The 17,464-nt window shown below is 39.7% G+C and overlaps 1 long non-coding RNA gene across 1 annotated transcript in view; it reads left to right on the top strand.

Annotated features, from left to right (window-relative positions):
• Nucleotides 1-17,464, top strand: part of LOC106098758 (uncharacterized) — a 462,577-nt gene that overhangs the window by 336,621 nt on the left and 108,492 nt on the right. The window contains exon 5 of the long non-coding RNA XR_003213587.1: nt 3,852-3,907. This is a non-coding gene — a long non-coding RNA (uncharacterized LOC106098758). The remainder of the gene's footprint in view (nt 1-3,851; nt 3,908-17,464) is intronic.

The following is a 17,464-nucleotide window of genomic DNA, read 5'->3' as shown; positions in this document are numbered from 1 at the left end:
CACAGCTAAGCATTTTGCAATTTCACATAATTTTAAAAAGTTTAAATTTCTTCAGTATTGAACACAAGAACTGAGACTTTCTTGTCCGAAGTCAGTTAAATTAAAAACAAAAACAAAAAAACAGCGGTCGACAGCACTGTACACAACGGTAGACTTGTGCGTAATAAGCAAGCGAATAATGCAGAAAAAAGAGATTTTTAGAGAGAGAGAGAGAGAGAGCTGTGCACGAAGTGTGATTTTATCGTGGTGGAAGCAAAACAGCAAAAGTCAGAGGGAATTCATGACGATGTTTATGTGAAGCATAGTTTGGATCTTCTTTTGTTGCTGGTTCAGTCAAATTTGGTTGGAGAGAGACAAAGCCTGCAGCTTCAGAATCTAGCGCAAAAAAAGACGTAAACACAAAGCGCGGACCCGCCGACGCATCAGAATCTGTGAGCTGTCGGCTTTCAGCCCTGATGGCATGTCCGTGTCCATGTCGTTGGGTGAGAAAGCCGACATCTCACTGATTCTGATGCGTCGGCGGGTCCGCGCTTTGTGTTTACGTCTTTGTGCAGAATCCATGTACCTGCTCTCATTTACGTTTTTAACTGTTTAGTGGGTGTTGAAATTTTGTAACATTTAACCTGAGATTCTGGCGTTTTGGGCAAAATACATTTGTGTTTAAAAATCGATTCAGGATTTTAATGAATCGATATCGCGTTATTCAAGCTAGAATTGATTTTAATCGGAAAATCGATAATCAAACCCCACCCCTATAAGTAAGCGGCGTGAGTAACGTGCAGAACAATTGCATTAGTGCAACTACCTGCCCTAATTAAATGGGTTGCCAACTGCCAGTAAAACAGAAGAAATTACATAATAGTCATGCTGTGAGTGAGACAACAGCGTGTAATGGCAATAGATAAATATTTGAGAAAAGAAAGCAGTCAGTCTGACCTGGGTCCTGGAGGAAATTCCCGACCCAGATGAAGGCCCTAGCATGAGTAGTGGTCAGAAGAAAGCAAAAAAGGTATACTGGGGACAAACCAAACCAATTCCACTATACCTGGTGCACAGGAAAAAATTATCAATATGCTTTTTGTGATATTTTTGTTTGGTGGTGTGCGGTGGTGTGAAATATGCCGTATGCCATGGCTCCAAAAGGTTTGGAAACACGGGTTTAGCCATCCAGCTAGTTTGCCATCACTGGAACTTTATTTCAGTAGAAACGTACTAGAAAAATCAACGTACACCAATTCCTAAACTCCACATGAGTGGAAACAGACAAAGTCAGTGACTAGCAAGTGAATATAGTGGACTATTTAGCCAGTAAAGAGGCAAGTGTGTCTCTCACAAACTGGTAAAGAACAATAACAGGGCAAAGATGTGACTGAGGTAGCTGAACTGACTAAGGCTTGGACGCATATTTTTGCTAAAGTGTAGCCTTATTTTGATGGACTAAATGGTCACTCATTTCTTACTATGCCCATCTGTTGACATTGTCTCACATCCAGCTTGTGTATACAAGCTGGATGTGAGACAAAGCAAAAATATGCGTCCAAGCCTTAGTCAGTTCAGCTACCTCAGTCACATCTTTGCCAAGTGCTGTGTAAAACAAAGACTAGAGAAAACAGTTTTCACAGACAAGAATTTGCAATAGCATGGGTTGGACCAGAGGCATTAAGGAGAGCACTTAAAGAATCCTTGGGAAAAGTCAGCAACAGTAAATACTGTAGTAGAAGTATGCTCCAGTTGTTTCAATTATCTTTATGAGTTGCTGTTCAAAGGTAAAACAATCTAGGTGCCATAAGATCTAACCCATGAAGCCATCAGCTCAGAAAAGGGAACAATATTTTGTTGCTGTCTTTTGTAACTCACTGAGCTTTTATAAAACCTCATACTTCATCAGTCCAGACATGCTCTTGGCAGCTGTGCCTTCTTCCATCTACCTTCCATCTTCCTCTTCATAGCTTCCATATTATGTCATCAATACTTTTCTGTTTTGAAACCAGTCTAAAGATGAGTACATTAAGTTTTGTATTGGGCCACAAGTCTTCCAGGCTTCACATGCACAAAGAAGAGCGAACGAGATGAAGCCTAGGAGAGAAGGAATTAGAGTTCACGGGAGGAAGGAAGCCGAGAGGCAGGGGGATGGAAGGGATGGACAGGAGGAGGAGGTTAGGAAAAGATTAAGAGAGACAGAAGAGGAAAATAGAAATACGGAAAGTGAAAGTTAGAGAAAATGTTTCTGGAAAACCATCCAGGCAAAGAAGAAGGCCGTGGTGTAGTCAGAGATAAAATAACAAAACAAAAGCATATGAAGTAGCTCTATAGTCTTCATGTTCCCTACTTTTGTTATGCAGACTCTCTGGCTTGTTTTCTCCATACTCACTCTTCCAGCTTCTGTTTATTAAGTGCCTTTTGTAAACACTGCCATGACTCCCTCTGAAGGTGCACCAGCAGACTTGCACAGATGATGTATGTATGTACTGTATATTTGCCTTTGACTTTGGGATGTTTGCAGTTTGTGCTGCACATGATGTTTGTGTGCATAATCTATATGCACTGGCATGTGTCTATGCAGAGGTGGGGTGTATACATTGTGTATTTATAACAATGTTATTGAAAGAAACATCCTTTTATGACTATTTTTTTTCTTGTCTTATCAACTAAAATTCTGATATTTCTTACTAAAAAAAGACATTTACACTGTTAAACTGTCTGTTAGTGTGTGTAGAATATAAATGTAAAGAATATAACAAAGAATGTAAAAAGTTCAATTAGAGCAAAAGCAAAATAAAAGGAAAACATGACAAGAATGGTGAAACAAAAGTTCATGAATCTTCTGTTTAAAAAAGGTTTAATAAAAGACTGAACAAGAGCCTGATTCTAAAAGTCAGAGCCTTGCACAGCTCGGGGACACCTTTGTTCACCAACCAGTAACTGGGTCTGACTAGCAGAACAGAATTTATCAGTCTAAATAAAAGAAGCAGCATATAAGGTTAATAAGTCTGTAAAGTAGCTTTGTATGTCTTCACATTTCCTACTTTTGTTCTACACACTCAGGTTTGTCTCCTTACTCACTCTTCTATATATATATATATAACTTTTTAGTTCCTTGTAAGAACTAAACACTGTTCACCTTTTCCTTTCAGCTTCTCCAGGTACAGTTCACCTGTACCTGTTTTCCATGTAATAATGAATTATGTTTTCTCTTGAATGACATGCTATTCAGAGGTGATTCCATTATGTACATTTTTGATCATATTTACCCATTTTGAAGCTACTGGAAATCATCAACAAATTCAAAGTGAGGCATTGAAAACATGCTGATGCATTTGGTGAGTTCCTTTGTGTGAATATATAGTACACATACTGTTTGGACAAATGTGTCTGTGTTAGAGCATGTGTAGTATGTATGTGTAAATGAGAACATACAGGGAGGGTGCATACTGGATGTATGTGCGTATGTGAGTGTAGGGACTGGACTGTGAAGGTTAGCCCAGGATGCAGCTGTGGTGGAGACCTATTTTAATTCTTAACTAGAAGTTCATGATTTATTAATTCACATTTGAAATGACAATTACCATGTCAGAAGGGATCAGGCCAAAGCCTTAATTGCAATGGAAAACACACTTAATATGGAACTTGCCCAAACCAAAGTACATGCATGGCATTCCCAACAGGCCCAAGATGACATCTCTCTTTCTGCATCTGTGACTGTGCATTATACAGTATGTATGTAAATCTGACCATGAATGTCAATGCAGTTCCTCCATCAAGTACTGCTCACATGTATTCAGGACAGGTTCATCCAAATGTAAACCTCTTTAAAAAGCTGCTACAGCATTTTCTGTGTTCTGTCCTTGCAGATCTTTTCGTTGGTTGTACCCATCAGTATACCTGCTGTGCCAGCATATACAAATAGGTACGTAGCTTTGCATGAGGTATTGCAGTTTTACAGTCATAAATACAATAATTTGGAATTCTGGCATAAAATGGAGAAAATAGGTCTTGGCACAAGGCAACTGGCCAGCACCAACATCCATTCCTTTTTACAGGTTTTTGTATTGATTCTACAATATGTCTATTAAAACAAATTTTCCAAAGCAAACCCTGTGATGGACAGGTCGGCAGTCACTTTATTTATTTAATTTGATCTATTTTGTCTTTTTTTAAAATAATTCGCCTGTGTAGATTTTGTTTAGGGGTTGCAATCTGGCGTCTTTGATTGACAGGAGTGCTGTCAGACGCAATTATTGCCTCCTAAGCCTCACTTTCTTTAATTCCAGTCATCGAACTGTGTTTGTGCTGCTGGTGCTTTTTGGACCATTATAAGGGAATTATTTAAAAAATAATATAGAAGGCTGTGTGGCACGGAGCAACGAAAAATTTTGTTCTTAGATTTTTCAGAATTGAGTAAAGTACAACTTTACTAGTCAGTTAGCTAGTCAGCACTAATGAGAAGGCATCTATATATATTTTATTTATGCTTAGGTAGTTTGATAGCATTAGCTAAGCACACCCTGTTGTCAATATATAATCACTTCTGGCTCTGAAAAACCCAACATGGTGGGGGCCAAAGTGCTTAAAGTTTAGACTTCAAAAGTCCAGAGGCTTCTGGTGAAAGGGGTTTTCGTATTTCTACGTCCTGGTGTCCAAATACCTTTGACCTGTCAGGGATATTGGGACGTCAGCAGCAGATCCTTTGATTCGAATGATTTTTGGGGATTGGTTTGCTCTTATTGTTTACAGCGCTTATTGTTGATCAGATCAAGTTACTCATAAAGGTACCCATGAAGATGCATACAGAGACAAAAGGCTGTGCTTGGTGGTTTAAAGACTTGCTTCATATCTCATGCTTACACTTGTATGCTGGGAATTGAGTACACATTTATCTTTGACTTTTTATTTAAATGTAGAACGACTAGGACACGAAACGATAGAGGAAAATGTTTCATTTGGGCCGTTCAGTTAGCGTTCATCTCTACAAGGATTACCAACTATCATTTAGAAGCTCTTGAACAACTATTTCCTTGTACAGCCTTAGTGCATGGTTGCTAATGGCATGTGTAATGAGGCTGACCCATAAGCCCTGTCTAATTTGAAGAGCCTGTTAAGCGACTCAATGATTTTAAAGGTAATCTTTAAAAGCCACGAAAAGCTTGGAGAAAGTTGTTGGGAGGATGTGTGAGAGCAGGGAGTTAGAGACGTGGAGCTTTTAAAGAGTTGGAGAAGAGCCGCCACAGTGAGACTTTTCAATGACTTGCTTTTTATGTATCGTAGGTTTGTATTATCCATACTCTGTCAAAGAGGGCACAGAGAGGAATGTCTCCACTTTAAATAAAAAAAGTGTTTTGTGTGTGCGCCTCTGCTTGCTTTTCTGTCACTCGCTCCAACACTTCAACACACACACAGACACCCAGAAACACTCAAATATCCCCTTTCCTTTTCTCATAACTCTTTTTTTCTGTCTCTCCTCTGTCTGTACTTCTGAAGGAATTCTCCATCCATCTAATTCCCCTCCTGGTTCTTTTATATTGAGGCTGGGCCGTGCTCGTATTCCATGTCAAAGGCTTTCTCTTTTATTGAACATCAAATCCTCTGTGTCTCGCCTGGCGCTCTCTTCTCCCTGCTTGGCACCATGCATATTCAGGAGCCGGCGGCCGTGCTATAAGGCCGGCTAGCCCTCCAAAATCTGCGATTGTGGGCATTAGTGCTGCAATAACGCTACATGAATAGCCAGCACGCTCTATATTTAGGTGTTAAGTCGACCGTGTTGTAGCCAAGATTGAGGGTGCTGGATGGAAGTGCGTGGGGAGAAGCATACTTTCTCCTCTCTGCTGATATTCTCTGTTTAATTCTCTCTGTGTGTTTCAGAGGCCTGCTCAGTTGGCTCTGAAGGCGGCACTTGGTGTCCAAAAGTTTCAGCAAAGCTTGGGATGCTTTGCTATAAGGAACTGCCCCACTGTGACACTTTGCATAGTGATTTAAGCTCTGCTGCTGACTTCAAGAGAGAGAAAAAGAGGAAAGACATGACTACTGTGAATTGGAATCTAATATGCTTGGCTCACTGTGTTAAAAATAAAGCCACAGTGGAGTTAATAGAAACATAGACGAGTTGGTTGTTTCTCTGCTTTTATTTATACACGTTTTTAATTTGGTCCAGATTTCTAGAAACACTTTGTCCATGTTCTTTTTCTTTTACTTCTTTCATTTTAATGTACATTTCACCTGTACTTACTATGAAGTTATGTGACAAATGTAATTTATTTGAAAACTATTTATTACCTTATTTTTCAAAGTTAGCATGACCTATAATAGCCAACATTAATGGAAAATAATGACAGTTTCCAATTATTATTCTTAAAAAGCAATTCATTTGCTGAATATAATCTACCTAATAATTATCTTTGCATGTATGGTTACAATGCAAGAGGAAGCTGTTGGTGGCTAAGATAGCATTATCTTTTGTAGCGCAGTTATACTACAATCCAACGAAAAAATGGTTCAAAAGAGGAAAGAAAGCTGATGCTAATGCTACTAATGCTAACCTAGACACAAAGAGAACTGAATGCTAACTTGCTAGCTAACAGCAACACATCTTTTCCCAGCATTGTTACATATGTTGCTGTTCAGGTAGTATAAATCATCACACAATTTAGTCATTCATCTGCCAACTGTCAGAGCCTTGACAGTCGGCAGACCTTGTAAAATATAATGGCTGGCTAGCCTTGCAATTGTTATTTCTGGCAAGTAAACAACTTACCATATCCAGTTTAAGACTCTTATATACAGTTTAATGTATTTTTACACATAAAAGCTGACTTTGAACATGTGTAATGCCAAGTCAAAGTAACTCAACTTGTGCTGGACTAAACAAAAAAAGTCTACCTTTAAACTGTAATATTGAGTATTATAATTTTTTATTTGTGATCATCTTTTGCTTTGCATTACACTACAAATATTAACATATTTTCTTTTTTTCACATTGCACATTCCCACTACTCCCTCAGGTCTGTGTCTCTTTCCTTTCCTGCGTATTTTACTATCCCCCTGCTTATTCTACAAGTTTGCCTTGTCAAAATATTGTTGCAGTCTGTTCCTACTGTTTTCTGGCCTCCCTTCAAGTCTCATCTCTTCTGATGCAAACTGCAGACAGGGACAGAAACTAAGAGGGAAAGAGAGAGAGAGAGCGGGAGCAGCTACCATGAGGTGAACCGGACCTGACTGGGAATGAAGGGAATCTTATGATTGGCAGGGGAATGAAAACAAGCATGGCTAGAAATAGTGGGGGTTGGACACAGAGTACATCAGAGAGCAGTATGAATATGAGAATGGGATTAAACAAGATTAGGCAAGCATGATGGTGGCGGTAGGGGCGGGGGACAAGGAAGAAGGAGTCAATGAAGGCAAAAGAGAAGGATGAACCTGACGGAGAAGCCTAAGGGTTAAGAGATTAAGTCAGGAACCTGGGAGACGAGGAGGAGATAATTGTAGTTAAGAAAGGAGGTGAATAGCAGAAAATAAGGCAGGTAGAATAAGTGAATTATAAAAGAAGTTTAAAATGACAGTAGGGAAAATGATACGAAGTAGAGAAGGTAAAAATAATAGGGAGGCTATAGAAAGAAGGTGGAAAGGTAAAGGAGGAAAGACAGGGCAGCAATTGGAAGGACAAAGGAAGCAAAGAAAGAATGGATGCTAAAAACATTAGAACAGCGATGAAAAGAGGACAGAGGGTAGAAATGTTTTTAGAAAGGATGTGAAAAAATAAATGAAAAAGAGGAAAAAAAGCAGAACTTACTGAGGATAAAAAGACAAGTGGTAGAGTGGATAGGCAAGAATGGGTGTAGGTGAATAAGGGAATAAAAAGAAACTGAAGTAAACAAGGCAGGAAGGAAAGATGAAAGGAAAGAGAGAAAAAAGACAACGGAGCCAAAGAGAGAAGGGGTATACAGCATAACTGCTTATTTCAGTGACTTTTTCTCTTCAAACTACATTCCTGCTAAATCTCCCAGTGTTTGTGTGTGTGTGTGTGTGTCATGATGTTGTGACAGCATCCAGCAACCTGGCATGCCTTTTTAATTCTACTGAGTAAATAATGCATCCACCCAAGTCCATAATTTATGTAAGTGGACATGCAATCAGTTCAGATTAACAGGCACGCTGTCCTTGTGTGTGTGTGTCTGTGTGAGTGTGTGTGTGTGTATATCAGTGAAGCAAAAGGATCACTAAAACATGGCAGGTCACTGACTTTCCTTTTCGGTTTAGCTCTTTGCCACTTCACCTCTCTTGGCCTCTGGTTTGCTCTTAGGTTAAAGGAAAAAAATGTTTTTACAAAATAAAATACCACGCTGTCCTCTGTGTCTACATTTTTAGGCTGTAGTGTTTCATGAGCCATGACCCAAACACAGTAAGACATAGTTTAGCTGCGTGTGTGTCAAAAAAATGTAGCTGATGTGAATCAGGTACAAATTACATTATTGTATTAAACATGTTACGGCTATATTCATATTACAGTTAATCACACATATTCTTATTGTCATTTCATTCTAATGAAACAGCCACCAGTGTTGTTATGTCAACAAGTTATTTGTGAACTTCCCATTAGATGAGCTAACTATGCGTAGTTAATGTAGAAAAAAACATGTAATAAACTCTGTTGTTGGTTGGCCAGCGCTGTTAGCTGTGGTCAGTTATACGAGTATATTTGTATGTATTTACATTAGTATCAAAAAATCTAAGATATAGTTTTTGGATGTTGTGATGTGGCAGGATGAAGGGAAAATGACTGTCTCCATCACTGGCAGATTACAATGTAGCTCAAGTGGAAATGATGGTAATTGTTAACTTACCATTAGATGAATTGACTACCTTTACAGTTGCAGTGGTTGAGAACTCCAGGAGCAGCTTAATTTTGGAAAGGTCACTTTTGGATCTCAGCACTACTGCCAAATCATTCCTAACTTAATTCTGTAGTCTCCCTAACAAGGACAAAGACTAATAAAGAATAATAAATAAACAGACGTGGAAACACTGCATCCAAACATGAGCCCGTGGATGAGATTCATTCAGATGATTTGGTTCTATTGGCTTCACTGAGCCTCCAGTTTGCACTTGGGCAGTTTGTAGCTGAGTGTGAAGCAGCTGGAATGAGAATTAGCACCTCGAAGTCTGACGCCATGGTTCTCAGTCGTAAAAAGGTACAGGTCGATCTATGTTCACAGCCATGAGCTGTGGTTAGTGACCAAAAGAATGAGCTTGTGGATACAGGTGGAAGAAATTAGCTTGATCTCACTGTGCTGCTACGCCTGCACATCAAAAGAAGCCAGTTGAGGTGTCTCGAGTATCTGGCCAGGATGGCTCCAGGGTGCCTCCTACATGAGGTGCTTCTGGTGTGTTTTACCAGGAGGCGTCTCCGAGGCAGACATAGAACATCCTGAAGAGATTACATGTCTTAGCTAGCTTGGGAATGCTTGGTGACCACCTGGCAGAGCTGGAAGGTGTAGCTAGGGAGAAGGAGGCCTCGACATCTCTGGTTAGACTGCCAACCCAGATCTCGATAAGCAGCAGAAATGGATGAATGGAGAATGGAAACAGGCAGTAGTTTGGAAGTTCAGTAGTTCAGTCACAAACTTGAAGAACACCAGTGAGCAAACCACAGTCAGTCACAGGCTGTGACAGCAGCACAGTCTCATGGAAGAGCTAGTGTTAGCTCAAACACTCAGAAAACAAAGAAAATGAAAGAGGCAACAACAAAAGAAGACAACAAAATTAGCAACAATATTTAAATTAAAATTAAAGCATGAATACCTGAATAATAGCTTGACCACATGTGCAAGAATGAAACAGTTAAATTTAGTCAACCTGTTGTGGGAAATGAGTCTCTCTTTGAATGTGAGAGATAAGAAAAGTGACTGTCATCGTATTATAGTCAGTCATAAAATGTTTAGATAAGTTGAGTCTGCAGTTACTGTCAGTGTGTTACTGAGGCTACGTCCACACTAGCCCGGATAGATTTGAAAACGGCTTTTTCGTCTGAAAACGCTCCGCATCCACACTAGCGTTTTCAGTCGTTTTCACAGAGTTGTGGGTCCACATTGAAACGACCGAAAACGCTTATGTTCCAGTCCTGTGCAAAAGCGAGTGAGAATTAAATAATTTGAAGAAAAGCTATCTGGAGCATGTACAAACTGATATTAATATTTTATAGGGTTGTCAAAATTGAGAGCAATTAAAACAACTGCTGTATAATGCACTCCGATATCTTTGTTTAATTGGTTACATGACTGCATCACATGACTAAAATGCGTCATCGTTTTAGAAAGTCTGCGTTTTTGAGCGTCCACACTGCGACGGGACAGCTCCGTTTTGAAATGTATGCATTTTCGAGAGCGTTTCCAAAACGCTGTGTTTTTCCTTGAGGAAAACGCCGTCTCAGTGTGGATGGAAGGCCGAAACGGAGAGAAAACAATGCGTTTTTCAAACAAAAACGCATTAGTGTGGACGTAGCCTGAAGGGAAGAGAGCTATGGTAAACTGGAAAGTGAGTTTGTAGCCCTAACATGCTGGCACTGGACTGCCTGTAATGCCATATGCTGGTTTTTAAAACAATATCAGTACTATTATATTACGGTACACACAAGCCACTACTAAGACAGGATCATTTGACATTTTAATGTGGAAATTTTACACATGATTCCTTATAATCTTTTGTATATAAAAGATGCTTAATGCTCTCTCTAGGCAGAAGTTAGAGAGTCAGACTTGCATGTCTTATAAAGGCAGAACAGTGCATTGTAAGTTTCAGAGCTAAGAAACTGTAGTGTTCAGGCCTCCACAATTGAGGTTATTCCTGTCAACTTGCTAAAACTAGACTCTGCATCACAGTTTCCTTTTTTGTTGTTGTTGTTGTTGTTATTGTTGATGTTGGAACTTTGCTTGAACATGTTCGCCTCACTGTATTCTGACTACCGATCCGCCACCCACTCATGCTATGTGGCACAAACACACCCTTCATGCCAAAGCTAGCAGACAGACTGTAAACACTGCAGGGGCCGCTTTCATGGAGCAGAGTGTGAATCAAGAGTTCAACTGAAATACACAAAAACAGTCACCTATTGGAGCTTAAAGTGAGCTTAAAGTTATTTTTGCATAGCATTTTTTAAGTGTTCAATTTGTTAGTGTTGTTAGTGGTTTAAGTTAGCTTTAAGGCAAATCTGGGGGTTTTGTATTTCTAGAAGATGAGACGGATGAAAAGCAGGACAAAAACATGGAGAAAACAAGATGTTAGAAAAGACAATGACAGAGGAGGAAAACAGACATCATCCCTGTAGTCAGAGTCTTTTTTTAACCCAAGTTTGAAACACAAGACTCAAACCAGTGAAATACCTGAAAAAACTTTTACTAACGCTACATCACGTTCCGTCTGATTGAACTGTTCACATATTTGTGAAATTTAAGCAAAGTAAGTAATTCTAAATTACCTAGTTTTATGCTACTGCTATACTGACGCCTGGTCAATAATTATATTCACAACTACCTGCGGTTGGCTCATGGGGCTCATTTCTCGTGTCCTGATACAAAACAGTAGAATCTTGAACTTGGAGCAACCAAATGGAAGAAAATACATATGGCTGCCTGTTTAATGTATTCTATATGATTGTGTTAATTATCCACTTCTTATTTATCAAAGCACTTTTTATTGCGAGGTAAAACCCTTTCAATAAAATACAGTAATACAATAATACAGAGAAAACTCCAATAACAACTCACTATGAATAAGCGCTTGACAACAGGGGGAAGGAAAAACTCCCTTTTAACAGGAAGAAACCACCAGCAGAACCAGGCTCAGGGAGGGGCGGCCATCTGTCACCATGGTTGGGGATGAGTGGAGGGAGATGGAACAAAGTGTGGAAGAGTGCCAGAGACTGATAATAACTAATGATTAAGTGCTGTGCAAACACATAAAAAGTTAAAAAAGCTGAATGAAGAAGAAACCCTCAGTGCATCATGGGAAGTCCCCAGCAACTTTTGCATGACTAAGGGAGGATTCAGGGTCACCTGATTCAGTCCTAACTATATGCTTTATCAACAAAAAAAGTTTTACACTAATCTTAAAAGTAAAGAGGATGTCTGTCTCCCAAATCCAAACTGGGAGCTGGTTCCATGGCTCTCCCTCCCATTCTACTTCCAAATATCCTAGGAACCACAAGTAAAGTTGGTGGTTTGCATGTCTGCATGCCAAATATCCTTGGGCAAGATACCAACTCCAAGTTTTTCTCTGATGACATCGGAGTATGAATGTATATAAATGTTAGATAGAAAGCATGTACATAGAAAAAGCATATAAAAAAGTGCTTGTCTAAATGGGTGTGAATGGGTGAATGAGGCAAGTTGTATGAATTGCTTTGGGTATTCAGGTGGAGTAGAAAAGCGTTATATAAGAGCCAGTCTATTCACCATATTAAAAGATTAAGTGTGTTGCTGGCATGGAACTCAAAATGAACATGCAGCTTTCAAAATAACACATTTCTTAATATCAGCCTTTTATTTACAGTATTTGTAAGTAATTGAAAACAATAAAGGCTTTAAATGATTTGCAGACTGATTAATTATTAATTTCCACTTTGCACCCATATTTTTTAAGAAACAGTTTTTTCAGTTGTTGCATACTTTATCAATTCATCATAAATCTGATTGTAATGGAAACTGCCACATCAAAAAAATTTTCCTTTAAAATATTTATAATATTCAAAAAAGATGGTAAATTTCAGTTCACAGATGACATCGTCTAAAAGGACTACAAATGTCTAAGGTAGGCATTTCAAACTCTAACAAATGTTGGCCTTAATGACAGACTCAAAATGTTAAAGAAAATTCATAAGGACTAATTTAGTCTTTTGTACTATCACACTTTAATTATTGAGCCAATTCCGAACCAGCACCAACCACACTGTGGTCTCACCCAGTCTTACTCCCAGTACCAGCTCTTCTCTCTGTTCTCCTACAGATTCTTCCAGGGCCATTCCAGAGATAGCTCTCCACCGGGCATTTGATTTAATCCAGACCAAATGCTAATAGGGCTGTTTGGTTGCTGGCCATCTGCCTGGGCTGCTGGTCAACTATGGCAAGCTGTGCTGAGCTGTGCTGTGCCCAGCCTTTCTGCCAAAGTCTGAGCTGCCCAGAGACCACTTCATAACCAGAGGACATTTGACGGCCAATCGTCCACATTGACTGGGAACAGAATCCACAGTGGGTAATATGATCAAACTGATCTTTTCATGATTTGGGGGTGCTACTTGTCCATTTCTCACTCCCACACAATTAAAATCCGTATCAAAGAATGACTTGTAGAAAATTGAGTACTTGGTTGTCACTAATGCAGTTAGCTCTGAGCATTTATTTATCCAGGGAAAATCACTTGAGCTCTTTGTACAGTTGCTCACATACAGTTGGGGGAATTTCCAGGATTCCTACATTTGTATAGAATAGCTGCACTGGGGTCCAGCACCACATTCAAGGGTTCCTCTGCAAACAATGACCTTGTCCTGACTTGTGTACATGTTTGAAATTAGTCTTAATTTAGTCAAAATTCTTGGACCCAGCAAGCACAGCTTAATAATCCTTCAAGTATTCTATAAACCAGTTAAAACTCTCGATTTGATATAGAGAATGCAGTTACCACGGTTGTGTATAAAGGCACACCTTTATGTCCTTTTGTGAAGGAACATATAATGAACTTAACTGGTAGACTGGTCTGGCTGCTTATAACCAGACTGAGCCTCTAGAGTTGAAAATGAGGCCAATGCGGAAGTGCCAAATAACTGTAGTTCCTCTCGTGGCCACTTGAAACGGACTCACAAAGTCAATCCATACAAACTATCCTTTAAATGTTCAACTTCACTTTGATTTGAAGCCATTCATAAGAGATTTTTTTTAACATACTTATTTGAGTTTTGTTAAGGCTTAAAATTAGGGGCAGCTAGAGCATCTGCCTGATTTCACTTTTGCCAGTCTGAGTCACTGAACTCAAATGAGAAAACCCCAAACTGTTGTAAGCATGTCTTCACATTTACCAGGAAGTGCAATTTGCATTTACGATTAAAAAGATGGACAAACAGCGGCATGCCTCACATCCCTCTTTCTCTCTCTCGCTCTAGTTGGTGGATTAGAAAACAGCTTAGGACAATTAGTCACTGCAAGGTTTGGCCGTGAAGTGTTGCAGAGTAACCCCCTGGACTTGTTTCCTTTTCTGATGGTGCCAGAGCCTCCCATACAATATGCAAGAGCCAAGGCCTACTCCACAGTCTTTTATCCTCAGTATGTAGTTTCACCCACTCTTATTGATTCTTTATTGACCTAAGGTGTCCTCCAGTGAATGCCTAGTGTTTTATTAGTTATAGTTGATTGGCACTATATCAGCTATCTGTGTCTGTGCGATGTACCAGTACAGATTATGGAGGCAACTCACTATCCAAGGTTGTTAGTTTTAGCTGATAGCTTAACAGTAAAATGCTTTCAGATTTCAAAATGCTTCCATATACCACTGATGGATGATCGATAGCTACATCCAACTTCTCTACACACTCTTTTGTATCTCATGGAAGGGTTTAACTTTTTACAGTTAATAATTTTTCTTTTCTCTCCTAAAAATCCATCAACTTTTGTAGTAAGCTATGGATTAGTTACTTACTTTCCACCTGTGGCAGTGCTCATCCTGTTCCTCCTTGCACAAAGGAGCAGATACCAGTCCTACTGATGGGCTAAGGACCTTCTACAGCTCTGTCCAGCTCTCTAGAGCAACTGCCTATGTCATGAAATTTTTTCTTGAAACTGTGCTTGGAGGCAAACCTTCTGGCAATGTCACGTATTAATGTGTCATCCTGGAGACCAGTAGGCTCCAGGTATTGCTTCATGCTACCAATAGTAACACTGACACTAGCAAAATGTAAAACTAGTGAAAAAAACAGTCCGAAAAGATGAGGAAGGAAATAATCTGTTGTCACTGGCCTCCACTGTGCATTACTGTTTTGGTGGATGTCTCGTATTTGCCCCTCTACTGAACTTTTTAATTTCATTAACACCAAAGCGGTGAACCTGATTAACAATGCCCTCTGTTACTTAAATGACCAGATCAATATCCCAGATTTTTAATTGACTTGCAGCATAAAGGGAGAGAGAGAGAGCGAGATCATCAACAAAATTTTAATATTACACAAGATGCTGTAAAATGCAGTTGTTAAACAATGACTTTTTTTTCTAAGAAAATAAAACTAACCTATGTGACAAAGTAATTACCACCAAATAATGAATTGCCTGTTCAATCAAAAGGGAAGTAAGCTAAAAGAATCTCAAACAGCAACACATCGTGCCACGAACTAAAGAAAGTAAAGAACAGCCGAGAAACAAAGTCATTGACATCTTTCAGTCTGGAAAGGGTTACAAAGGATTTCTAAGGTATCGGGTTTTCTGTGAATTCTGATGACAGCCATTATCCACAAATGAAGAAAACATGGAAAAGTGGTGAACCTTTCCAGGAGTGGCTGGGCCAGACTACCAAAATGACTCTGGGAGTGCATCAGAGACTCATCACAAAAGAACCCAGAGCAACAGTAGACGTGCCTCAGAAAAAACATCCTGATGATCCCCAAGACTTTGAGGAAAACATCCTGTGGACTGACAGGATAAAAGTTTAACCTTTTGAAAGGTTTGAGTCCTGTTACATCTAGTATAAAACTAACACAGCAGTGCATAAAGAGAACATCATGCCAACAGTCAAAGACAGCATGGCTTCGCTGCTTCATGACCTGGACGACTTGCTGGAATTGATGTAACCATGAATTCTAGTCTGTAACAGAAAATCTTGAAGCAGAATGTCTGCCTATCCGTTCATTCCCTGTAGCTCAAGTGCACAAACATACCAGCAAGTCCACAATGAAGGTTTTGGAGTGGCCTAGTCAAAGTCCAGACGTAAATCAGATTGGGATGCTTTGGCATGACATCAAACAGACTGATTGTGCTTAAAAATTCTCTTGTGTGGCTGAAATAAAACAGTTATGCAAAGAAGAGCGGGCCAATATTCCTCCACAGTGATGTGAAAAACTCATTGCCAGTTATCGCAAACGCTTGATTGCAGTTATTACTGCCGAGGATGGCATAACCAGTTATTAGGTTTAGGAGGCAATTACTTTGTCACATAGGGCCAGGTAGGTTTTTTCCCCTAAATAAATCATACATTTAAAAAAAAACAGCATTTTGCCTGCTATTAAGACTTCCTTAATGATCTGCAACATTTTAGTGTAACATATATTTTGTTTTAGATTTACAATGAAAAAAAGGAGTGTTCTTTATTGAAAAAAACAAAGAAATGAGAAAGAGGGCAAATACTGTTTTACTGGACTGAATACACGGTCTGAATACCTCCCTTGGCATCTACCTTAATCACAAATTTCATGATTTTCTAGAGTCCTAAAAGCCCACATACAGGTGAAGCTCTTAACAGCATAACTGGGCACTTTCATTTAGCATCAGTTTTTTTTTTTTTCCCCAAACCAACTCTTTCCTTGACATTGTGGCACAGGCTACCACCACAGTGCTTTCTTCCGCTCAGCCAGGGTAAAAAAAACGAAAGAAAAAAGAAAAGTGTGTGTTTTGCACTGAAAATAGATCTCTGACTGGTCTTGTTTCATTCAATATGCAGAACACTGAGTCTGTCCTCAGAGAGATGGAGAGCTGTGCATCTTTTGTGTTTGTTATGTTGGGTGGGTGGGGGGTGGGGATGCAATTCACCAGATTTCCGTGCTTGCAAAGCCCTGTCTTTTGTGTATTTCGGTTCTTTTTCTGTGCTCCGTCTCTCAACCTTGTCCTCATTATCCATTCTCCTCCAGCATAATGGTGCAGGGGTTGTTAAACTTCTTCAGGCCAGGAACCAAATTTAGAAAATCCAGTCTTACAGCGGGATCTGGTCTAATGAATACTAGTACTTACAGTGTGAACTAGTATTCCTGGCACACGGGGACTCAGGAACAGGATCCACGGCCACTGCGGGTCTCGACCTGTTGTACGGTTGAAGAAAAACTTGATGGTGATAAAAATACGTAGGCATACAACTGTATTTGTATGTTCTCTGTGAGCATGTGTGCTTGTTCCTACATGGGTTCTCCTTGTGTGCTTGTGTGGGAGTGAAGGCTTTGACATTGTATGTATGGGGGCATCCTCCAGCACAAGCAGCTGCATTAATTAATCTGAAGAGAAATCTACGTGAGGACATCATTAACAAAGGCTCAGCTTGCATTTGTAATTGATATGTAACGGTTGCCCCCCCGTGCTCTGACGGCCATGTTGCTCGAGGCGCTTTTGCGTGAAGAAACCCCTGCTTCGCTAAGACGCCCACTCTAACCGCACTGACCTCTGACCCAGAGAGGGCGAGAGTCACAAACACAGGTGGGCTGCAGGATTTGAAGCCTGACAGGAGGCCTGTTTTT

The sequence above is a fragment of the Oreochromis niloticus genome, linkage group LG13 (assembly GCF_001858045.2).
Source record: "Oreochromis niloticus isolate F11D_XX linkage group LG13, O_niloticus_UMD_NMBU, whole genome shotgun sequence".
Taxonomy (NCBI): Eukaryota; Metazoa; Chordata; class Actinopteri; order Cichliformes; family Cichlidae; genus Oreochromis; species Oreochromis niloticus.
This window is presented reverse-complemented; position numbering and strand designations above follow the sequence as displayed.